Here is a 26,112-nt window from a genome sequence, read left to right on the forward strand (position 1 = left end):
GACCCCAATCAGAGGACCATAAAACATCCGGACTCCTTATCTATGAACTGGTCCAATGTTTATATTTATGTTTCTCTCTCTCCCATATTGATAGTTCTGATTCACGTCACTTGTCTCATCTATTGCATTTTTTCTAGGCTGTATTGTGCATAAATATGTGACTTCAGATTTTGTATTAGTCTAGCCTGATGAAGAGACCTGAGTAGTCTCGAAAGCTTGCAATGTGTCACCATCTTTTCAGTTAGCCATTAAAAGGTATCAACCACTGAGGACTCTCAATCCTGAATTTTTTTTACATCCTTGGCAGCACTTTTGGAAGCCCATTTTTTCCTCTTCGCCACGACAGCACCCACTGAGAGAGGGGATCCGCCCCAGGAACAGGAAACCTACAGAGAGATAAATGGGGCGGTCCCCCTCGCTCCCTCAGTTTGGTTTCCTGTTCCTAGGAAGGAACCCGCAGAAGAGGATACCTGGTCTGGTAGCCGCCTGCGTGCATAGTATGAGCAGCAGGGGCCCCAGGACTGGAGGCAGCGTCGGGCGGAGAGGTGATGTTCCCCCCCCCCCCCAGAGCTGGTAATGCAGGTGAGGCCCCGGAGGTAAGAAGGTGCCAAGGCTCACTGAGGGGACAGGGGCGTATATCCCTCCCCCCCCCCAGGAAGGGGACGAACGCATTACACAATGCCATTAGGCATATCAGGGATGGTGGCCGCGCGCCCCCCCCTCCCCCCGAGAGAAACAGAAGAGCCTGAACGTTTGTGCCAGGCAGCGCTACCGGAGATCATACCTGCAGGGGTTAACGTGTGGGCCGAGTGCGTGGTGTCACTGTCGGGGCCGCTGCATCAGCGCTTCCAGCGGCGCTCCCAGGCAGGCAACCCGGAAGTAAAGGTATGGAGGACTTCCGGGATCAGTGCAGGAGGCGGCGCTCGCGGGAGAACGCCCGCGCATGCGCAGAAGGGGCTAAAAAAGAAAAAAAAAAAAAAAATGGAGGATGGAAAAAAAAAAAAAAAAGTGGAAAGGCTATAAAAAGAAGCCACGGAGGCAGCGCCAGTGCGCAGTCATGTCATCCATAGATGACCCAGCTTCGCTCCCGCTAAGTCAGCCAGTGGAATCCCCACATGGCAGCAGACAAAGCGGTGCTACAAGGAGAAGCAGCAGCACCAGAAGAAGTGGCAGCTCCAGGAAGGAATCTAGCGGACCTTCCAGGCAAGTTGAGCCCCTGGAGAAAAAACGGAAGGAGAAGAAATCATCCCACGCCTCGCCTCAGCCTGAGGCGCGGACCCCGCAGCCGGTAGTTTGCTGACGAGACTCACGGGTGAGTGTTTTTAGTCAGAATAAATAGCTGATGGCCTTCTTTTTTCTGGTCCATACCCCCCTTTTTAGGCCAAAAGAACAGAGAAGGCGAAAAATAGAGAGTGTGCCTTATGTTCTCAGCCCCTCCCAGACGGCCACCCTAAAAGATTATGCCAAGCGTGTATTGAGGAGGCCTTACAGGAGGAATCCCCACGGAAGAAAGAGGATAGTCGAGCGATAATTAGGGAAGAGCTACGGGCCTTGGGCAGCTCCAGTAGTCTGGGGGGTCACTCCTCCGTGAGACAGATAAGTTCACCGAGAGGAGGAGCTTCGCCGGCGTCAAAGTCGCCGTCAGAATCCGGGGAACTAGACTCTGATAGATCCCAGGAATACCCTTCCTCAGAGGACGAGGAGCAGGCGTGTTTCCCTACGGACAGCGTCAGTAACTTGGTTAAGTCTGTCCGAAATACCATGGGGCTACCAGAGAGTAAGGACCCCAAGACTCCACAAGACATAATGTTTGCAGGCATTTCCCGTAGAAAGGTCCGAGCATTCCCAGTGGTCCCAGCTATAAAAGAGTTGGTGAAAAGGGAGTGGGAAAAACGGGCAGAGAACCTTCCTCCCCTTAACGTCAAAGCGTAAATATCCGTTTGACGATGAGGAATTGACAGCTTGGTCGAGAGCCCCCAAAGTGGATGCGGCGGTGGCCTCTACCTCTCGTAGATCCTCCCTGCCGGTAGAGGATTCAGGAACTTTGGCTGACTCATTAGATCGTAAGACCGATACACTCCTTAAACGATCCTGGGAAGCATGTACGGCAGCTTTTAAGCCCGCAATAGCAGCCATGTGCACAGCAAGATCAATGTTGGTATGGCTGAATGACCTAGAGGACAATATTAAAAACGGAGTGGCCAGGAATAAATTCCTATCCTCTATGCCCCTCATTAAAGGAGCAGCGGCCTTCCTCTCCGATTCCTCAGCGGACTCTCCGTTTATCGGCTAGAGCAGCAGGGCTAACCAATGCAGGCCGGCGGGCCTTATGGTTGAAGGGGTGGAAAGGGGACACGCAGACAAAAACTAAACTGTGTGCTATACCCTGCCAGGGTAAGTACCTATTTGGCACGGAACTGGACGAGATTTTAACAAAAGCGGGAGAGAGAAAAAAAGGTTTTCCTAACCCGTATATTCCCTTTAATAGGAGGTCCTACAGAAAGCCGCCGTTTGGCAAAAAGAAAGACTTTAAACCCCAGGATCGCTGGGGAAATAAGGACCCCAAACAGAGGGGCAATCTATTGGGGAAGCGTCCCTTCAGAGGAGACAGGTTCCGCTAATACCAGTACACCGGTAGGTGGCAGACTACTGGAATTCAGCCACCAATGGGGGAAGGTAACATCAAACCCATGGGCCATTGATATAGTCTCATCAGGCCTAAAACTAGAATTTGTTCGGCATCCACCGAACTTCTTCCTATTGACTTCCATGAAGTCCCAGATACAGCAGGAAGCACTGGAGATGGAGATTGCAGTATTACTAACTAAACAGGTCCTGATAGAGGTCCCAGGGGACGAAGAAGGAATGGGCTTTTATTCTCCTCTATTTTTAGTCCCAAAACCAGATGGCTCTTTTAGGACCATAATAAATTTAAAGAAGCTTAATACCTTCTTAAGGCTGAGGCCATTTAAGATGGAGTCAATAAATTCTGCAATAAAACTTTTGTTTCCCAGGTGTTACATGGCAGTCTTGGACCTAAAGGATGCCTATTACCATCTACCCATATACCGAGAGCACCAGAAGTTCCTGCGGGTAGCGGTCTGGTTCAAGGGTCGGATTCAGCATTTCCAGTTTGCGGCAATGCCATTCTGGCTATCCATGGCTCCTCGGGTATTTACCAAATTAATGCTGGAAGTGATGTCGTATGTAAGGCTGAATGACACACTAGTGGTCCCTTACTTGGACGACCTGCTCGTAGTAGGGAATTCTGTTTCTCAGTGCAAAACAATAATGGCTAAGATTATCTCATCCCTACAAACGCTAGGATGGCTAATCAACTGGGAGAAGTCCAGACTAGAACCAGTTACCTGTCAGAGGTTCCTAGGCCTGCAAGTAGATTCTGTAAGTCAGAAGTGCTTTCTACCAGACGCCAAAGCAGTGGCCATAATCAATAAGATACAGAATACTACAGGAAGACCCGTAATATAATTGAGACAGGGTATGTCCTTGCTGGGGTCCCTGATATCGTGCATCCCAGCGGTGCAATGGGCCCAGTTCCACTCTAGAAGACTACAGTGGGCTATTCTGCAGGAAGCAGAGAGACTGCAGGGGCGGTTGGAAGGGAGGATGTCCCTATCGCCAGAAGTTGATAAATCCCTAAAGTGGTGGTTAAATCCTACCAATTTGTCTTAAGGGAGTGCAATGGTGGGTAACTCCCTCCAAGGTGCTCACCACGGATGCTAGCCCCTTGGGTTGGGGGGCCCACCTGGAGGAGCACATGATACAAGGCCGGTGGCGTAAACATGAGATAGAAACCTCCTCTAATGTAAAGGAGCTAAAAGCAATTTACTATGCGATATCTCAATTTCTCCCGCAGTTAAGAGGAACCCACGTGAGGATCCAGACAGACAATACCACCGCAGTGGCCTATATAAACCGACAAGGAGGTACGCGATCGGGACCGTTGATGTCTATCGCAGAAGAGATCCTAGAGATAGCCGAGGTACATCTTCACTCCTTGTCGGCACTCCACATAAGAGGAGTAGACAACTCTCAAGCAGACTATCTCAGTCGCCAGGTCCTATATCAGGGCGAGTGGGTCCTCAGCAGGCACGTCTTCGAGACAATAGCGACAGATTGGGGCAGACCAGAGATAGACCTGTTTGCCCCCAGAGCCAACAGACGCGTAAGGAAGTTCGCTTCGCTCTACAGGTCAGACAACCCAGACATTCTAGATGCCCTCCAAGCACCCTGGACATTCCGGCTAGCCTATGCCTTCCCTCCAATGGTTCTACTTCCAACAGTAGTCAGGAAAATAAGACAAGAGAGGGCGAGGGTCATCTTAATAGCCCCGTTTTGGCCCAAAAGGCCGTGGTTTTCATGGCTGAGAGCCATGTCAATAACCGACCCGTGGATCCTGCCGCTGCACCAGGATCTTCTCTCGCAGGGACCCTGCTACCATCCACAGGCCAAAGCCCTACACCTAGCGGCCTGGAATTTGAAAGGGAACTATTGAAGCAGAAGGGCTTTTCGGAAAACCTGATTAATACCCTGCTACAAAGTAGGAAAGAGTCTACTACAAGAATATACGCTAAGGTGTGGAGGAAATTCCTGGCCTTTCACCCAGCAGAGCTAGCCGGTGAAGTACCCATTACGCCCATCTTAGAGTTTCTTCAAAGAGGCCGAGAATTGGGCCTCTCAGTTAATACTCTAAAGGTCCATATATCGGCCCTAGGAGCCCTATTTAACTATAACGTGGCAGCAAATAGATGGGTAAACCGTTTTGTTTCAGCTTGTCAACGATCAGAACCGGTGCATATTCCTCGGCTTCCGGCATGGAACCTTACTCTGGTTTTGGATGCCTTTACTCAGGCCCCGTTTGAGCCCATAAAGTCGGCATCAGTGAAGTGCCTCTCATTGAAAACTGCTGCACTAGTAGCTTTAGTATCAGCTAGAAGAGTAAGTGATCTTCATGCTCTATCAGTAGACCCTCCGTTCCTGTCAATAACACGAGACAGACTGATTTTGAAGACAGACCCGTCCTACCTTCCCAAACGGGCAACTAAATTTCATAGGTCTCAGAAGATATGCCTACCTTCCTTCTATGAGAACCCGTCAAACCAGGATGAGGTGAAATATCACACCTTAGATGTGAGAAGAGCGGTACTAGCCTACCTTGATAGGACCAGTCCCTGGAGGCAGAGTAGGTCTCTTTTTGTCTCCTTCCAGGGCAACAGAAAGGGGTCTGGAGTTACAACAGGCACATTATCCAGGTGGATTAGAGATGCGATCACAATGGCATATTTGGCAAAAGGAGAAGACCCTCCGCTGGGGATTAAGGCGCACTCTACTAGAGCCATATCATCCTCCTGGGCCGAGAGAGCAAACGTCCCAATTGAGCAAATATGTAAGGCTGCAACCTGGTCTTCTCCATCTACCTTCTATAGTCACTATAGACTAGATTTGTCCTCTACAGAGGATTTGACCTTTGGTAGATCGGTCCTTAACACGGTGTGCCCTCCCAAGTGATTATCTCTGGAAATCTCTCAGTGGGTGCTGTCGTGGCGAAGAGGAAAAACCGGATTACTTACCGGTAATACTCTTTTGTAGAGTCCACGACAGCACCCGCTCACTTCCCTCCCGTAAAAATTTTTCACACATGGGTCTCCTTGGTGGTGGAGATTGTAATTAGAATTTAATATATGATTAAACTTAGCGAATGTAAAGGCTATAGGGGTAAGATATATGAATCGCCCAAACAAAATGACTAAAACATGTATGGCGGTTCCTCCGTTGTTCTCGGTAATACAAACTGAGGGAGCGAGGGGGACCGCCCCATTTATCTCTCTGTAGGTTTCCTGTTCCTGGGGCGGATCCCCTCTCTCAGTGGGTGCTGTCGTGGACTCTACAAAAGAGTATTACCGGTAAGTAATCCGGTTTTTACTTATACTTTTATCCTAGTTCTTTTAATCTGGACCTCTTGGTGGAGGATCAGGCGGCACCGCCGCAGCCATGGAGGATCAATCATGTTAACACCAGGGTTGTGCCTGGAGCTGCACAACTAATCTAGGGGAGTAGTAGCCACTCACCTTAACCCAATATTTTCTGCTGATTCACACAAGGAGCGCTTTTTATTTGTTTTTATTAAGTCAATTTAGAAATCCCTTCTGTATTGTAGAAAAAATTCACATCCAATCTATCTTTCATCCTTACAGGAAATCCTTGTGAGAATAACAGTTTATCACTCAGTTGTAAAAAAGAAGATATCAGGAAGCAGTCTAATGGAGAAAACCTCAATACCCTTCATGGAGCTCCTGGACTTCACAGCACTTCACTTTCTTATACTCCTCCTAATCATGAGGAGCCCTCTCCTGAGCAATCTCACATTGTTACCACAATTCCAGGTGATAAAGTGGATACAAGATTTCAGTGTGACAAGAAACTTACTACAAGCTCAGATTTTTTAGCACAAAGAATACACAAAGGAAAAAAGACATACTGCTGTTCAGAATGTGGGAAATGGTTTACAAATAAAGCAAAATTTCTAATACATGAGAGAATTCACACAGGAGAAAAGCCATATTCATGTTCGGAATGTGGAAAGGCCTTCTCAGTAAAATGGAGTCTTATTATACATCAGAGAATTCACACAGGAGAGAAGCCGTATTCATGTTCGGAATGTGGGAAATGCTTTACAGATAAATCACACTTTGTTATACATAAGAGAATACACACAGGAGAAAAGCCATATTCATGTTCAGAATGTGGAAAGGCCTTCACAGAAAAAGGGAGTCTTAGTAAACATCAGAAAATTCATACAGGAGAGAAGCCGTATTCGTGTTCGGAATGTGGGAAATGCTTTACATATAAATCAAAATTTGTTATACATAAGAGAATACACACAGGAGAAAAGCCATATTCATGTTCGGAATGTGGAAAGGCCTTCTCAGGAAAAGGGAGTCTTGGTAAACATCAGAGAATCCATACAGGAGAGAAACCATTTTCATGTTTGGAGTGTGTGAAGGCCTTCAGAAAAAAAAGCAATCTTATTAAACATCAGAGAATTCATACAGGAGAGAAGCCATTTTCATGTTCAGAATGTGGGAAATCCTACACAGAGAAAAAGAATCTGATTGCACATCAGAGAATTCATACAGGAGAGAAGCTGCATTCATGTTTGGAATGTATGAAGGCCTTCATAAATAAAAGCGATCTTATTATACATCAGAGAATTCATACAGGAGAGAAGCCATATTCATGTTTGGAATGTGTGAAGGCCTTCAGAAATAAAAGCGAACTTATTAGACATCAGAGAATTCATACAGGAGAGAAGCCATATTCATGTTCGGAATGTGTGAAGGCCTTCACAAATAAAAGCGATCTTATTAAACATCAGAGAATTCATACAGGAGAAAAGCTGTATTCATGTTTGGATTGTATGAAGGCCTTCCCAAAAAAAGGCGATCTTAATAAACATCAGAGAATTCATACAGGAGAGAAGCCATTTTCATGTTTGGAATGTGTGAAGGCCTTCACAAATAAAAGCGATCTTATTAAACATCAGAGAATTCATACAGGAGAGAAGCCGTATTCATGTTTGGAATGTGGGAAATGCTTTACACATAAAGGCAATCTTACTACACACCAGAGAATTCATACAGGAGAGAAGCCATTTTCATGTTTGGAATGTGTGAAGGCCTACACAAAAAAAAGCGACCTTATTAAACATCAGAGAATTCATGCAGGAGAGAAGCCATATTGATGTTCACAATGTGGGAAATTTTTAGAGCTAATTCAAGTCTTGTTAAACATCAAAGAACTCACAAAGGGGAGAAACCATTTTCGTGTTTATAATGAGGAAAATGCTTTACAGGTAAATCACCACTTAAACATCAGAGAATTCACACAGGAGAAAACCTGTATTTGTCACGATTTCCACTCTGTTTCTGTCTTTTTGTTACTTTGTGTCAGGGCTGTCAGTCTGTGCTGCAATCACCTGTGTTCATTTTCCTTATTCAGGCTTCTAGGTAAGCATGCTAGTTCCTCCCCCCAGTGTCAATCGTACACTTGCTGTTGCCTGTGTAACATTGATCCCTCTGTACCTGACCCAGCTTGACTTGATTCTCTTCCCGTACTCAGACCATTTGCTTGTGACCTGTCTTTGCTTGTGCCTGCTCCCTGTTACCTGCTTTGTCTCTCTGGCTTTCCTGACCTCGGCTTGTGTATTGGACTTCGTCTCTGACTTCCCTTTGTCATACCGCGCCATTTCCTGGACCTGACCTCGGATTGTTTGACCTCCCTTTACTTACAGTAAGTAGTTTATATAGTTACTATTGTGACTCGCATCACATTATGATTGACCGTTAAAATTTTTTCAGTTTCCCACCTATGGATCCATTACATACTTTGTGTGATCAGGTGGCGAATCTGACTCAGTCCAAGCTTTAGCCTTGGAACAACACAAACTGGCTTCCTCTCATGCTCAGTTACAGGGCCAGATTTCTGGTACTCTCACTGCCCCTCAGAATCCCTTTCCTCAGACCGCTGTTATGACTCCTGTACCATCTGACGTATCGTTAAGTTCCCCTGAACCTGTTATAGCACTCCCTGACAAATTTCCTGGAAAAGGACCAGTTCAGAATTTTTAAAGAGAGTTTCAAATTTTTGTTTACCTTGCGCTCCCGGTCATCAGGGAATGAGTCACAGAGGGTGGGAATAATGCCACTTTTGTAGGGGGGGTCCTCCAACGTGGGTATTTTCCCTAACCTCTCAATCCTAAACATCTTTCGGTGGACACCTTTTTTGAAGCTTTAGGACAGATCTATGACGAACCTGACGGGGTAAATGTGGCAGAGACAAGGATCATGAACCTGACACTGGAACCGCACAGCAGAAAACAATTGTACTGAGCTTCGTCAGTGGTCTGAGGTCCTGTGGAATGACGCAACTCTCAGATGTCAATTCCTTAGAGGTCTTTCGGAGTCTCTTAAGTACACTCTGGCTCTACATGCTCCGCCTGGTTGGTGGAGGCCATGACTCAGGCTATCCACATCGATCGGAGGATGCAGGAGAGACGCAAGGTGCAAGAAAAGGCTCCATTTTGTCCAACTGGCCCGGTTTGTGCACCTGAGGTGGAACCTATGGAGGTTGGTGCTGCTAGCTCAAGGATTAAGGAGAGGAGATGCCGTCGGGAACTTGGAGTTTGTCTCTATTGTGACCAAGCTGGAAATTTTTAAAAGGATTGCTTGGCACGACCTGCAGCAAACAAGCCGTCGGGAAACGAGTAAGTCTGGGTAATTATTGACGAGGTCATTCAGACTTACATTTATCCTTTTATTCCTCTGATAAAGTGTTGTTGAATGCTGAACTTCTTTTTCAAGATGAATGTCTGTTCACATTTGCCTTTATTGACTGCGGATCTGCTCCTAATTTCATAGAAGCGGGACTGGTTCTGAAGTTAGGATTAGGGACAGTTAAGCTAGAAAGCCCCATTCAAATTGTGGCCATTGACAGAACAACGTAGTTTCAAAATCTGGTTTGTTTAGTTACGGTGTAGTTCAAACTCAACGTGGGGTCTCTTCATACAGAATTAATCTCCTGTTATGTTTTGGACAATTTACCTGCTGTAATTTTGTTGGGTGTTCCTTGGTTGCGTACGCATAATCCGATTATTGACTGGAATCGGAGAGATATTGTCAAATGGGGTTCCTATTATATTGAAAAATGTCTTAAACCTGTGCATGTTTGTTCCTTTAGTTTGGAGGGTCTTCCAGAATACCTGAAAGACTTTGGAGATGTTTTTTCAGAAAGAGTTTGAGATATTACCTCCTCACCACCTCTATGACTGTGCTATTAATCTTCCTAATGCCAAATTACCCAAGGCTTGCTTGTATAACTAGTCTGGCCCTAAGTGTTCACCCATGAAAGTGTATATCAACGATAATTTACAAAAAGGTTATATTCGTCCTTCCTCATCACTGGTACCTGCCGGATTATTTTTTGTTAAAAATAAAAATGGATGTCTTCGTCCCTGCCTCGATTTCTGAGAATTAAACAAAATAACGGTTAAAAATGCTTATTCACTTCCACTTATCCCCGATCCATATAATCAACTTTCCGGGGCCAAATGGTTTTCCAAACTGGATCTTAGAGGGGCATATAATCTTATACGGATTTGTGAGGGTGATGAGTGGAAGACAGCATTTTTAAAGTCTGAAGGTCTCTTTGAAAATCTCATTATACCTTTTGGTCTAACAAATGCACCTGCAGTTTTTCAAAATTTTATGAATGGTATTTTTTCTGCTTATATTGGGAAATTTATTGTGGTTTATTTGGATGACATTCTAGTTTTCTCACCTGACCTAGATTCACTTCTATAATGATAATGTCGATATGACGTAAGGTTCCCTGATTATTACACCACAGATGACACCTTGCCTGCCAGCAGCTACGGCCACTCCTCCTTCCCCCTCAGCTCACACACAAAACCAGTCTAACCAGAATTCCCAATGTGAGCTCCTTCCTGCCTCATGGAGGGTGGTCCCTTTGTCTCTGAAACGTGCAGCTTCTCATTGACAGTAATGTGGATATAATCATTTGGTTATAAATCGCGCCGCGGTTATGGTAGAACCACGAACATAACATTTCTGCAATATGTGTCGACCCAGCGTCCTAGCCCATGTTTTTCACGGTTCCAGTGTCGACAGAATCCGAGAAATGGATTTCTCCTATACAGTGTGACATAATTACTGCATGTTTGGTCTCGAGGTATTGCCTTCGACAGGCCCGAAAAGATGAGCCTATGTGCATGTTTATACAAGGTACCCTCTGCAAGATACAGTTATAAGTTTGGTAGTCAGATTCTAACTCCAAGAGTAAGGGGAGGACCCTCACCACACAGCCCCTTTTATGATCTCATGACCCAAAACTATAGAGCACACTCACTCAGTTGGGAGGCCTATTCGAGCAGAGATTCCATGCCAGAAGGAACTCAGATGAATGGAAACGTGTGGCTCCGCCGTCTTCCTACATGGTTACCTGGTTATCCTAAGACCATCTAAGCACATGTGAGTGTTAATTTCTGTTTTTATAAACCCTCTTATTTTATATTTGCATTGTACATATCTATGTCTCAACTTTGTAACAATCTTTTTACCTCTGTAACACTGCCCGTCTTTTGGGAATAAATTATAACTTTATTAGTCTGTCTTCATGCTCTAGAAACGAATTTACATGCCTTTAAGATAATTACGCTACTGATTTGTGTTGGCTCCGATCCCCTCTATAGTTTAAATATTAATAAGAGAAAATCTGGAGCTGGTGGCGGCGAAGTGTGGTCTGGGTCCCAGGTACTGCTGACTGTGACAGAAGGGGATTTTATAAGCTGATTGGGTGGCTTCGACCAGAGCATTTTATTATTCCCTCACTGCCAGTCCTCATTGAAGCAGCCAGACAGCCACCAATTATCCCAGGTGTAGTTCCCTGACTGATCTGCGGGTAAAGGGGGGCGCCGGAGAGCAGCGAGTTCCAAAGTGGAACTGAAAGGTGGTATATACTTAAATCCCCGCAGCTCGTGAAGGATTGTTGGCAGTGGTGGGACACCCAAAATAACCCCTGCGATAAATTGTTAGGGCAAGACTAGCCTGCCGTGTTTTTTATCACATTGTGGCAGTGGTGGGATAGCGAAGATAAGCCCCCCCCTGTGCATGTGATAGCCGTGTATCGGCAGTGCGTTGTGTCCCTCTGTCCGTGGCCGTTTATTGTAGAGGTAGATGTTTCTGAGGTCAGGGTGGGAGCTTTATTGTCTCAAGGTCCTGAGACTTTAACCTGCGACCATGTGCATTCTTCTCTAAAAAAATTTCTCCTGCTGAAACTATGATGTGGGTAATCAGGAGTTGCTTGTCAAGTTGACCTTTGAAGAGTGGAGGCATTTTTTTTGAGGGAGCTGTTCAGTCACCATGGTGACAGATCACAAAAATCTTGCTTATATTGAATCTGCCAAGCGGTTGACACCTAAACAGGCTCAGTGGTCTTTATTTTCCTCTTCGCCACAACAGCACCCACTGAGAGAGGGGATCCGCCCCCGGAACAGGAAACCTACAGAGAGATAAATGGGGCAGTCCCCCTCGCTCCCTCAGTTTGGTTTCCTGTTCCTGGAAAGGAACCCGCAGAAGAGGATACCTGGTCTGGTAGCCGCCTGCGTGCATAATATGAGCAGCAGGGGCCCCAGAACTGGAAGCAGCGTCGGGCGGAGAGGCGATTTTTCCCCCACCCCAGAGCTGGTAATGTAGGTGAGGCCGGAGGTAAGAAAGGTGCCAAGGCTCACTGAAGGGACGGGGCGTATACCCCCCCCAGGAAAGGGCGAGAAGCGCATTACATATGCTATGAGGGCATATCCGGGATGGCGGCCGTGCGCCCCCCCCAGGAGAAGGCAGAAGAGCCTGAGCGCCCAGAAAGTGGCGAGCGCATTACAGATGCCATGAGGCTATATCCAGGATGGTAGCCGTGCGCCCCCCCGGGAGAAAGCAGAGGGGCCTGAGCGCTGTGCCAGGCAGCGCTACGGGAGATCATACCTGCGGCAAGGGGTGCGTGGGGATCACTGTCCGGCGGCCGCTGCGTAAGCACTTCCAGCGGCGGCCGGACAGTGACAACTTCCGGGGTCAACACAGGAGGCGGCGATCGCGGGGAAACGCCCGCGCATGCGCAGATGGGACAAAAAAAAAATGGTGGAGCATCAATAAGAAAAAACCTATAAAAAGAAGCCACGAGCATAGCGCCAGTGCGCAGTCATGTCATCCATAGATGACCCAGCTTCGCTCCCATTAAATCAGCCAGTGGAATCCCCACATGGCAGCAGACAAAGCGGTACTACAAGGAGAAGTAGTAGCACCAGAAGAAGTGGCAGCTCCAGGAAGGAATCTAGCGGACCTTCCAGACAAGACAAGCCCTTAGAGAAAAAACGTAAAGAGAAGAAACCGTCCCTCGCCTAAGCCTGAGTTGCGGACCCCGCAGCCGGTAGTTTACTGACGAAACTCACGGGTGAGTGTTTTTAGTCAGAATAAATAACTGATGTCCGTTTTTTCTGGTCCACATCCCCCTTTTTTAGGCCAAAAGAACGGAGAAGGCGAAAAATAGAGAGTGTGCCTTATGTTCTCAGCCCCTCCCAGACGGCCACCCTAAAAGATTATGTCAGTCGTGTATTGAGGAGGCCTTACAGGACGAATCCTCACGGAAGAAGGAGGATATCCGAGCGATAATTAGAGAAGAGCTATGGGCCTTAGGCAGCTCCAGTAGTCTGGGAGGTCACTCCTCCGTGAGAGAAATAGGTTCACCAAGAGGGGGAGCTTCGCCGGCGTCAAACTCGCCGTCAGAAACCGGGGATCTAGACTCTGATAGATCCCAGGAATACCCTTCCTCAGAGGATGAGGAGCAGACGTGCTTCCCTACAGATAGCGTCAGTAACTTGGTTAAGTCGGTCCGGAATACCATGGGGCTGCCAGAGAGTAGGGACCCCAAGACTCCGCAAGACATAATGTTTGCAGGCATTTCCCGTAAAAAGGTCCGAGCATTCCCAGTGGTCCCAGCTATAAAAGAGCTAGTAAAAAGGGAGTGGGAGAAACAGGGGCAGAGAACCTTCCTCCCCTTAACGTCAAAGCGTAAATATCCTTTTGACGACGAGGAATTGACGGCTTGGTCGAGAGCCCCCAAGGTGGATGCGGCCGTGGCCTCTACCTCTCGTAGATCCTCCCTGCCGGTAGAGGATTCAGGAACGTTGGCTGACTCATTGGATCGTAAGACCGATACACTCCTTAAACGATCCTGGGAAGCAAGTGCGGCAGCTTTTAAGCCCGCAATAGCAGCCACGTGCACGGCAAGGTCAATGTTGGTGTGGCTGAATGACCTAGAGGACAATATTAAGAATGGAGTGGCCAGGAGTAAACTCCTGTCCTCTATGCCCCTCATTAAAGGAGCAGCTGCCTTCCTCTCCGATTCCTCAGCGGACTCTCTCCGTTTATCCGCTAGAGCAGCAGGACTAACCAATGCAGGCCGGCGGGCCTTATGGTTGAAGGGGTGGAAAGGAGACACGCAAACAAAAACTAAACTGTGTGCTATACCCTGCCAGGGTAAGTACTTATTTGGTACGGAACTGGACTAGATCTTAACAAAAGCGGGGGAGAGAAAGAAAGGTTTTCCTAACCCGTATATTCCCTTTAATAGGAAGGCCTACAGAAAACCGCCGTTTGGCAAAAAGACTTTAAACCCCAGGATCGCTGGGGAAATAAGGACCCCAAACAAAGGGGCAATCTATTCGGAAAACGTCCCTTCAGAGGAGACAGGTTCCGCTAATACCAGTTCCCCGGTAGGTGGCAGACTACTGAAATTCAGCCACCAATGGGGGAAGGTAACATCAAACCCATGGGCCATTGATATCGTCTCATCGGGCCTAAAACTAGAATTCGCTCGGCATCCACCGAACCTCTTCCTATTGACTTCCATGAAATCCCAGATACAGCAGGAAGCACTAGAGATGGAGATTGCAGTACTGCTAACTAAACAGGTCCTGATAGAGGTCCCAGGGGACGAAAGAGGAATGGGCTTTTATTCTCTATTTTTAATCCCAAAACCAGATGGCTCTTTCAGGACTATAATAAATTTAAAGAAGCTTAATACCTTCTTGAGGCTGAGGCCATTTAAGATGGAGTCAATAAATTCTGCAATAAAACTTTTGTTTCCCAGGTGTTATATGGCAGTCTTGGACCTAAAGGATGCCTATTACCATCTCCCCATATTCCGAGAGCACCAGAAGTTCCTGCGGGTAGCAGTCTGGTTCAAGGGTCGGATTCAGCATTTCCAGTTTGCGGCAATGCCATTCAGGCTATCCATGGCTCCTCGGGTATTTACCAAATTGATGCTGGAGGTGATGTCGTATGTAAGACTGAATGACACCCTAGTGATCCCTTACTTGGACGACCTACTCGTAGTGGGGAATTCTGTTTCTCAGTGCGAAACAAGAATGGCTAAGATTCTCATCCTTACAAACACTGGGCTGGCTAATTAACTGGGAGAAGTCCAGGCTAGAACCGGTGACCTGTCAGAGGTTCCTAGGCCTGCAAGTAGATTCCGTAAGCCAAAAATGCTTTCTACCATACGCTAAAGCGGTGGCTATAATCAATAAGATACAAAATACTATAGGAAGACCCGTAATATCATTGAGACAGGGTATGTCCCTGTTGGGATCCCTGATATCGTGCATCCCAGCGGTGCAATGGGCTCAGTTCCACTCCAGAAAGCTACAATGGGCTATTCTGCAGGAAACAGACTGCAGGGACGGTTGGAAGGGAAGATGTCCCTATCGCTGGAAGTGGTTAATTCCCTAAAGTGGTGGTTGAATCCTACCAATTTGTCAAAAGGAGTGCAATGGTGTGTAACTCCCTCCAAGGTGCTCACCACGGATGCTAGCCCCTTAGGTTGGGGGGCCCACCTGGAGGAGCACATGATGCAAGGCCGGTGGCGTAAACATGAAATAGAAACCTCCTCTAATGTAAAGGAGCTAAAAGCAATTTACTATGCGATGTCTCAATTTCTCCCACAGTTAAGAGGAACCCACGTGAGGGTCCAGACAGACAATACCACCGCAGTGGCCTATATAAACCGACAAGGAGGTACACGATCGGGACCGTTGATGTCTATCGCGGAAAAGATCCTGGAGGTAGCCAAGGTACATCTTCACTCCTTGGCGCTCCACATAAGAGGAGTGGACAACTCTCAAGCAGACTATCTCAGTCGCCAGGTCCTATATCAGGGCGAGTGGGTCCTCAGCAGGCACGTCTTCGAGACGATCGCGTCAGAATGGGGCAGACCAGAGATAGACCTGTTCGCGACCAGAGCCAACAGACGCGTAAGAAGGTTTGCTTCGCTCTACAGGTCAGACAACCCAGACATTCTAGGTGCCCTCCAAGCACCCTGGACATTCCAGCTAGCCTATGCCTTCCCTCCAATGGTTCTCCTGCCAACAGTAGTAAGGAAAATAAGACAAGAGAGGGCGAGGGTCATCTTGATAGCCCCGTTTTGGCCCAAAAGGCTGTGGTTTTCATGGCTGAGAGCCATGTCAATAACCGACCCGTGGATCCTGCCGCTGCACCAGGATTTTCTCTCGCAGGGACCCTGCTACCATCCACAGGTCAAAGCATTACACCTAGCGGCCTGGAATTTGAAAGGGAACTATTAAAGCAGAAAGGCTTTTCGAAAAACCTGATTAATACCCTGCTACAAAGTAGAAAAGAATCTACAACAAGGATATACGCCAAGGTGTGGAGGAAATTCCTGACCTTTCACCCAGCAGGGCTAGCCGGTGAACCACCCATTACGGCCATCTTAGAGTTTCTTCAAAGAGGCCGAGAATTGGGCTTCTCAGTAAATACTCTTAAAGTCCATATATCGGCCTTAGGAGCCCTATTTAACTATAACGTGGCAGCAAATAGATGGGTGACCCGTTTTGTTTCAGCCTTTCAACGATCAGAACCGGTGCATATTCCTCGGCTTCCGGCATGGGACCTTACTCTGGTCTTGGATGCCTTTACTCAGGCCCCGTTTGAACCCATAGATTCAGCATCAGTGAAGTGCCTCTCATTGAAAACTGCTACACTAGTGGCTTTAGTATCAGCTAGAAGAGTAGGTGATCTTCATGCTCTATCAATAGACCCTCCGTTCTTGTCAGTAACACGAGACAGACTAATTTTGAAGACAGATCCGTCCTACCTTCCCAAACGGGTAACAATTTCATAGGTCTCAGGAGATATGCCTACCTTCCTTCTACGAAAACCCGTCAAACCAGGACGAGGTGAAATATCACACCTTAGATGTGAGGAGAGCTGTACTAGCCTACCTTGATAGGACCAGTCCCTGGAGGCAGAGTAGGTCTCTTTTTGTCTCCTTCCAGGGCAACAGAAAGGGGTCTGGAGTTACAACAGGCACATTATCCAGGTGGATTAGAGATGCGATCACAATGGCATATTTGGCTAAAGGAGAAGAACCTCCGCTGGGGATTAAGGCGCACTCTACTAGAGCCATATCATCCTCCTGGGCCGAGAGGGCAAGCGTCCCAATTGAGCAAATATGTAAGGCTGCAACCTGGTCTTCTCCATCTACCTTTTATAGTCACTATAGACTAGATTTATCCTCTACCGAGGATTTGTCTTTCGGTAGATCAGTCCTTAACACGGTGTGCCCTCCCAAGTGATTATCTCTGGAAATCTCTCGGTGCTGTCGTGGCGAAGAGGAAAAGTCGGATTACTTACCGGTAATACTCTTTTGTAGAGTCCACGACAGCACCCGCTCACTTCCCTCTCGTAAAACTTTTTTCACATGGGTCTCATTGGTGGCGGAGATTGTAATTAAAATTTTATACGTGGTTAAACTTAGCAAACTTAAACGATGTAGGGGTAAGATAGATGAATCGCCCAAACAAATTGATTAAAACATGTATGGCGGTTCCTCCGTTGTTCTCGGTAACACAAACTGAGGGAGCGAGGGGGACCGCCCCATTTATCTCTCTGTAGGTTTCCTGTTCCGGGGGCGGATCCCCTCTCTCAGTGGGTGCTGTCGTGGACTCTACAAAAGAGTATTACCGGTAAGTAATCCGTTTTTTTTTCTACAATTCAATTTTTCTATTAGGTTCAGAGCAGGGTCTAAGAACGTGGAGGCAGATGCCCTGTCTTGATTCTGTGTCTCCTCCAGAACCTCCTTCCTCTATTCTTCCTCAGGGTGTTGTTGCCATGGTTTCCTCGAGCTGAAATCGAAACTGCTCAGTCCTTGGCTCCTTCCAATACTCCTGAATGCAAGCTCTTTGTCCCTGTGTCTCAGATTACGCCTCTTTCAGGAATTCTATGATTCTGTGTTGTGGTCATCTTTGGGTCACTGCCACCCAGAAAGCAGTTGCTAGACTCTTTTGGTTGTCTGCTATGCATAAGGATGTTAGAGATTTTGTGTCTCGCCAAAGTACAGCATTACCGGCCGGCCAGGGAATTGGCTCCTCTGCCAATTCCGGAAAGACCATGAACTCATTTGTCCATGGGTTTCATTTCAGATTTACCACGGTCTGGGGGGATGACTGCTATTTGGGTGGTAGTCGATCGCTTCAGCAAACAAGCTCACTTCGTCCTATTATCTGGGTTACCCAATGCTGAATCTCTCTCCAAACTGTTTATTGTTCATGTGGTACGATTGCATGGGATTCCTCTGAATATTGTATCTGAGGGGTGCACAAGTCATCTCTAGATTTTGGAGGGCTTTCTGCAGAAAACTGGAGATTGATTTGGCCTTTTCCTCTGCTTATCACCCTGAGACTAACGGTCAGAGAGTACAAATCAGTCTTTGGAGGAAATTTTAAGATTTGTCACCGATCAGTAGGAGAATTAGTCATTTGATCCGCTGACTGAGTTTGCCTTTAACAGTCATGTTAATCAGTCCACGGGGATCTCGCCATTTTTCTGTAATTATGGGTTTCATCCTCATTTTGGTGAGTTTTGCAGGATAAGTTCTGAGTGTCCTGAGGTGGATGTCACCATCCAAGAGCTGGGGGATGTTTGGAGGAAGGTTAAAAAGAATATTGGGGTGGCTCAGCCTCGGCAGAAGCGGAATGCCGATATGAGGGGCTCATCAGGGGTCGCCTTCAAAGTGGGAGATAAGATATGGCTTTCCTCTAAGAATATTAAGTTGAAGGTGCCCTCGCTAAAGTTGAGTCCTAGATTCATTGGTCCATATGAAATTCTGGAGGTGGTCAATCCAGTTGGCTTCCCGTAAAAGCTCTCTCGTTCTTTCTGTATTCCTAATGTTTTCCACAAGTCGTTGTTGAAGGAATTTATTCCCCCTGTTCTCGCTGCCTCCTCCGGTGTCTTTTGAGGGAGGCTTAGAATATGAGGTACAAAGGGTCAATGATTCCTGAATGGTTCGGAATTCCCTTGGTACATTGGAAGTGGTGTGGACCTGAGGAACGATCCTAGGATCCCGCTCATTCTGTAAGGGCTTATCGGTTGGTCCAGGTGGTCCCCATTGAAGAGGGGGTACTGTCATGATTTCCATTCTGCATATTTGTTACTTTGTGTCTGTGCTGCAATCACCTGTGTTAATTTTCCTTATTCAGGCTTCTTCTTAAGTATGCTAGTTCCTCCCCCCCAGTGTCAATTGTGCACTAGCTGTTGCCTGTGTAACACTGATCCCTCTGTGCCTGACCCTGCTTGACTTGATTCTCTTCACGGACTCAGACCATTGGCTTGTGCCTTCCCCCTGTTACCGGCTTTGTCTCTCTGGCTTTCCTGACCTCGGCTCGTGTATTGGACTTCGTCTCTGACTTCCCTTTGTCATACTGCGCCATTTCCTGGACCTGACCTCGGATTGTTTGACCTCCCTTTACTTACAGTAAGTAGTTTATATCTTCACTATTGTGACTCGCGTCACAGTACTCATGATCATTCTGTGAGAAATGCTTTACAGATAAATCAACTCTTATCACACAGGAGAGAAGCCGTATTCATGTTCACAGTGTGGGAAATCTTTAGTAAATAAATCAAATCTTGTCAGACAAGACTTAAGGCATACAGGAAATAAACTGTAATTATGTTCACTGTTATAAATGTTAATAAACATTGCTCAGAATAAATGAGTACACCCCTTTTGATAAGTAAGTTTTTAATTAATATCTCACTGAACACAAGAACAAAATTTTGGCAACAAGGAGTTTCATAGAACAACAATTTTTAACCCCTTACCAACAGCCAGTAATACGTTCACGCATGCTGGTGCTTATTGACGTGGGACAGATTATTACGTCCAGGCTGTCGTGCGCCGGCTGATTCTGACAGCTGGCACTAAGTGCCAGGAGAGGTCCTGCAATGCTCCCAGCACTTTAACCTCCTAAATGCTGCGATCAAACTCAATCACTGCATTTCGGGACCTAGCAGAGGGACAACGGCCCCTCTGCCCTTGGATCAGAGACCGCACTGCATGATGGGTCAACAGAGCTATGAAAGTTGCTTGATCATGTGCAGTGCATGATCAGCAACTTTCTCTGTCCGTGCAGAGCTGACAGTTTACATAGCATGGGCATGCTGCATAGTGGGACAAAATAAAAAAATATATATTTTTCAAAAAATTGTAAAAATATTTACAAAAAAAGTCAAAAGATAATGTATCCATAAATATTTGTATGAAAAATATATAAACAATAAAAATACACATATTTGGAATCTCTGCATCTGGAACGACTTGATCTATAAAACTGTCCCACTAGTTAACCCCTTTAACACCATAAAAAAATGCTTTATCATCATACCGCCAAACAAAAAATGGAACAAAACGTGATGAAAAAGACATTTTTTTTCTTGCAATAAAAAGCATCTTTTAGTGTGTGACAGCTGCCAATCATAAATACCTGATACTAATCTGATATCGCAGTAACCGCACCGACCCGTACAATAAAGTCACTTAATCACTTATACCGCACAAAGAACGGCGTAAAAAAATCAAACCAATTCTTCACCCGCTGTTGATTTTTTCATTCTGCCTCCCAAAGATCGCAGTATGGCTCCTCGCACATTTATCCCGCACTCTGCGCTTTCACCGGGGTTTCCATATAAATCTCTGAAATACATGATTCAGACAGAACCCCAGCAGAAGATTCCCTATAATGAGGCAGGTGGAGGCTCTGTGGACGCCCTCTGGCCTGTGATCTGGCGGTGTCCGTCTTTGTAGGATTGTATTAAAGTGCCGTCGGCCACAGTTTTGTGCACTTGTGAAAAGAAGGACACCGGGGAACAAAGGCCAGACAGTCCAGTGTAACTCTGCTGCATCATTATAGTGAATGGATCCCTCGGGGGTTTCATCTAAATCACGTCACCCAGAGATTTAGGCTGGAGTCACACTAGTGATTTTACAATCGGTCCGACTTTGTTCCTGTAAAGTCGGACGAGTGTAATACAAGTGTCATGCGTTTTTTATGTAAGTACAATCTGATTTTTCACACCTAGCATCTGATTTACATCCGAATGCAGTGCGATTTCTATCCTACTGCAATGTGATTTTAACATGAGCTTTTAGAGAAATCCTCTGTCATTTACACATCATTTTCAAAGGAAATATTCTTCAAAACACACATATATACAGGGTGGGCCATGTATATGGATATACCTAAATAACATGGGAATGGTTGGTGATATCAACTTCCTGTTTGTGGCACATTAGTATATTGGAGGGGGAAACTTTTCAAGATGGGTGGCGACCATGGCGGCCATTTTGAAGTTGGCCATTTTGGATCCAACTTTATTTTTTCCAATGGGAAGAGGGTCATGTGACACATCCAACTTATTGAGAATTTCACAAGAAATGTTGTGCTTGGTTTTAACGTAACTTTATTCTTTCATGAGTTATTGATAAGTTTCTCTTTGTTTACAGCCATTGACATGTCGCAGAGGTTAACATGTGAGGAGCAGACAGAAATTGTGTTGATGTCTGGTGAACGTAGTGCCCGGCTCATTGCAGCAGATTTCAATGCAAGACACCCTGCGCAAGAAAACTCAACATTCCCATTTTATTTAGGTGTATCCATATAAATGGCCCACCCAAAAAAGTTTTCCTCATCACTGAACATATTGTCCTGTGTAAACTGAGGGTCCTGTTCCAATTTCTGTTTCGCCCATTTGCAAATTCAGCGCGCCGATCTGGAATCAATCGAACATCCGTTCATCGGATATTAGCTACTCACAATTGGCACCCTTACAAAATCCAGCTGCTGCAGCATCTCAACGAGGACGACCTAGATCGGAAAAAATAAAGTAGGATCCGTAATGGCTGACTTCAAAATGGCCGCCATGGTCACCACCCATCTTTAAAAGTTTCCCCCCTCCCATATACTAATGGGCCACAAACAGGGAGTTGATATCACCAACCATTCCCATTTCATTTAGGTGTATCCATATAAATTGCTCACCCTGTATATGTGTGATAGATATAGATGAAAAGCCGGCAAATCATCTCCCGCATACAGTACAATCACAGCATGACAGGTTTGAATAAAATAGGTATATACACATAGAATAGATAGATCTCACTGATATATAAGCTGAAGAGCCCGGCGCTGCCCGGGCATAGTAACTAACTGTGGTTATAACAATTTATAATTATCCTCCATCCCATAGTCCCGTGCCCATATACCCATCATACATATCCTCCATCCCATAGGCCCGTGCTCATATACCCATCATACATATCCTCCATCCCATAGGCCCGTGCCCATATACCCATCATACATATCCTCCATCCCATAGTCCAGTGCCCATATAACCATCATACATATCCTCCATCCCATAGTCCCATGCCCATATACCCATCATACATATTCTCCATCCCATAGTCCCGTGCCCATATACCCATCATACATATTCTCCTTCCAATAGTCCTATGCCCATATACCCGTCATACATATGCTCCATCCCCTAGTCCAGTGCCCATATACCTATTATGACATCATGTCAACCGTTATGACATAACCATCACCATTGCAACCTATCAAGTGTCATCATGGCAACCATTGACAGCATCTTCGCCATTGCAACCTATTATGACATTAGCATCGCCATGGCAACCATTATGGCATCATAATGAGGGGCGGGGCTTGCAACCTATTATGACATCAGCGTCGCCATGGCAACCATTATGACATCATAATGAGGGGCGGGGCTTGCAACCTATTATGACATCGGCGTCGCCATGGCAACCATTATGACATCATGAGGGGCGGGGCTTGATACACACACTTTTTCCCCATTATGTAGATAGGGGCAAAATTGGTGAATTGGAACGCGCTGGGTTAAAATTTTGCCTCACAACGTAGCCTATGACGCTCTCGGGGTCCAGACGTGTGACTGCCAAATTTTGTGGCTGTAGCGACGTTGCGGATGCCTATCCCGGACATACACCCACATACACACTCACATTGAGCTTTATATATTAGATATACTGTAGTGCAGAGGCAGCACCATACGCAATGATGAGGCAGTGACCCACAAAGTTCAAATACAAAAGTCTCTTTAATGTGTTATCTTCACACAGAAAGGTTCCAATCCCCACAATTGCATATGACTTCAGTGCATATTATCTGTTGAATTCACACTTGTTCATAGCACTACATAGTGCACGGCTTTGTGTCACAGTCCTTAAACATGTCGGATTTCACCTTGTCCAGTTTCCACGGGCGACTGCCCGCCGTGCCAATGTCTCTCCATCTGTTTGCAGCTGTTACGCCCGTCTTTCTTCGGGCACAGAACTGTCTACCTCCGGGCATAAGACATCCACATCCGATACCAGTCATCCTGGATGGCAGCATCACTGTGAACGCTGTGGGTGTACACCCCTTTAAAACGGGTGGGAAACCTGTGGCCCTCAGGCAACATGCAGCCCGCGGGCAGGTCCCAGGAGTCTGCAATTCTTCGGTGGTAGCCCTGCCAGCTGCCGGCCGTTTAACCCTCAAGTGCACGCAGCGTTCATCACAGAACGCTGCCTGCACATGAATGATGACGTCAGGGTAAGCGGGGTTAGCACCGAGGTGGGCGCCCAATGCTCATCCGTCCTACTGTCCCAGAAGAGGAGCTGCTGCTGTGCCAGAGAATCCAGAGTGAGCTCTGTGCCAGCAACTCGGTGCCTGTCTGCTGGTAATTTCTGACTTTCTGCTGGTGATCTATGCCCCTCAGCTATGTGCCCAAATATAATCTCTGTGCCCCGAACCATATGCGCCCCCCCAGCAATATGCACCCCTTTGATCTGTGGCTCTCAGCTTTCTGCCCCTCTGTGATCTCTGTGCCTACCTGCTACGTACCCCTCTGTAATATTTGAGCTCCCCTGTGATCTCTGTGTTCCCCCCCAGCTATGTGCCCTCCTGTGATTTCTGTGCCCCCCTGTGATCTTTGTGCCACCCCCTTGGTGATCTCTGTGTCCCCAGCTTTGTGCCCCCCTGTGATCTTTGTGCTTCCCCCCCCGGTGATCTCTGCCGAGAGAGTAAAAGGACCGAGTCAAGCACGGAGAGCAAAACAAACAGATGTAAACAGAGTACCCACACCAGGGGGTCAGGCACACAGACTAAAGGTACTGTCACACTTAGCGATGTACCAGCGATCCCGACCAGCGATATGACGCTGTCAGGATCGCTGGTACATCGCTAAGTGGTCGCTAGTGAGCTGCCACATAGGCAGATCTCACCAGCGACATCGCTGGGGACGGGGGTCGATACCTGTCAGACACGGCAATCCTGCGTCCTCCCGCCCGCCTCCACGCGTCGCTCGTCGTCAGCAGGAAGCTGACGACGAGAAACAGTCCTGAACGTTCTCGCACGATCAGCGCTAACCAGCGGGGGAGCGGTCGGAGGTATCAGACATAGCGATATCGCTAGCAATATCGCTATAACGTCACTAGTTATAGCGATATTGCTAGCGATATCTCTTAGTGTGACATGCCCTTAAATGAAAGTATTGCTGACAGGGAATCCTAGTCCAGAGTGTGTATAAATACCCCTCCCAGATCCAAAGGGAGGCCACCATAATTAACCCTGAGAGGGCAGGACATGGACCCTGTCCAATACCATGACAGTACCCCCCTCTCAATGGGGGACACTGGACCCCCAGACTTCTCAGGATGTCTGGCATGAAAAGTCAGCACCAGTCGATTAGCATGCACAGAACTGTCCGGCACCCATGACCGATCCTCAAGGGAATATCACTTCCAATGTATTGGGTACTGAAGCATCTGGCGCACCCACCGTGAGTTAATGGTGCGCCCTACCTCGTACTCCAGCTGACCCTCTACCAACACTGTGGAAGACATTAGATATTTTGAAGGCGTTGGGCAACTGTAATCTGTAGGCCACTGGGATGATCACCTCCACAATTTTGTACGGACCAATAAACCTGGGGCCCAGCTTCATAGTGGGTATCTTAACCTTGATATTATGGGTGGGTAACCACACCATCTCCCCTACTGCCAATACCGGAGCTGGCCCCCTCCTGTCTGCAAATCATTCATATCTTTTCTGGGCTTTAGAGATGTTCCCCTGAACCTCCCTCCAAAGGGTTCGCAAATGTACCAAGTCCTCGGCACCAGGACAACCTGAATCCATGCGGGAAAACTCCCCAAACTGCTGGATAAACCCATAGTTGACCTGAAAGGGAGACTTTCCAGTAGACTGATTAATACGACAGTGAGCAATACCTCACACCAGTCCGCCTGTCTGGAAGAGGTCAGGCATCTCACAATTTGTTCTAACGATTGGTTCGTGCTTTCAGTCTGTCCATTAGACTCCGGATGATAAGCAGAGGAAAATGATAACGTGATCCCCAACTTCTTACATAAAGCTCTCCAAAACATGGCCATAAATTGCATACCCCTGTCCGACACCACATTCACAGGCACTCCATGCAACCGAACTATGTGCTGTATAAATAAGCGGGCCAAGGTTTCAGCAGACGGTAACTCGGGCAACGGTACAAAGTGGGCTTGTTTGGAAAACCTATCCACCACCACCCATACCACAGAGTTGCCCCTGGAAGGGGGAAGATCAGATGTGTCCATGGTCAATCCAGGATTGGCAAGGTACCAATTCCCTGGCCAGCCGGACCTGAGAGCATTTAGAGCGGGCGCACACCCCACATGTATTTACAAACCTTTTAATATCAATAACCATAGAGGGCCACCAAAAACCCCAAGCCACTGCCCCCCCGGGTAGCTGCAATCCCAGGGTGAGCACTTACAGCAGAATCATGAAATTCCTGCAGGAGTGTGAGATGGAAATGTTCGGGTACAATCAATTTACCTGGGGGTTTGTTCCTGGGAGACTGTGCTTGTGCTTCCAGAATCTCTCTCTGTTAGGCCTGTTTCACACTTCCATTTTTGTGTCCGCCAAACGGATCCGTTTCCGTTTTTTTGACGGAAACGGATGCAAACGGATCCGTTTTTAAAAAACGGATCCGTTTTTTTGACGGATCCGCGGTAACCGCTATGGGACAAAAAACGGATCCTGCAAAAAAATGGCGGATCCGTTTTTTAACCCCTTCACCCCCAAGGGTGGTTTGC

General features: G+C 46.9%; 1 protein-coding gene and 1 pseudogene across 1 annotated transcript in view; both read left to right on the top strand.

Moving 5' to 3' along the window:
• LOC141073091 (uncharacterized) overlaps nt 1-10,029 on the top strand; it is a 42,807-nt pseudogene extending 32,778 nt beyond the window's left edge.
• The window catches only part of LOC141073069 (uncharacterized), a 704,210-nt gene that overhangs the window by 528,523 nt on the left and 149,575 nt on the right, over nt 1-26,112 (top strand). The window lies entirely within an intron of this gene.

The sequence above is a fragment of the Dendrobates tinctorius genome, unplaced genomic scaffold, assembly GCF_039654945.1.
Source record: "Dendrobates tinctorius isolate UK_male_01 unplaced genomic scaffold, ASM3965494v1 ptg000296l, whole genome shotgun sequence".
NCBI lineage: Eukaryota > Metazoa > Chordata > Amphibia > Anura > Dendrobatidae > Dendrobates > Dendrobates tinctorius.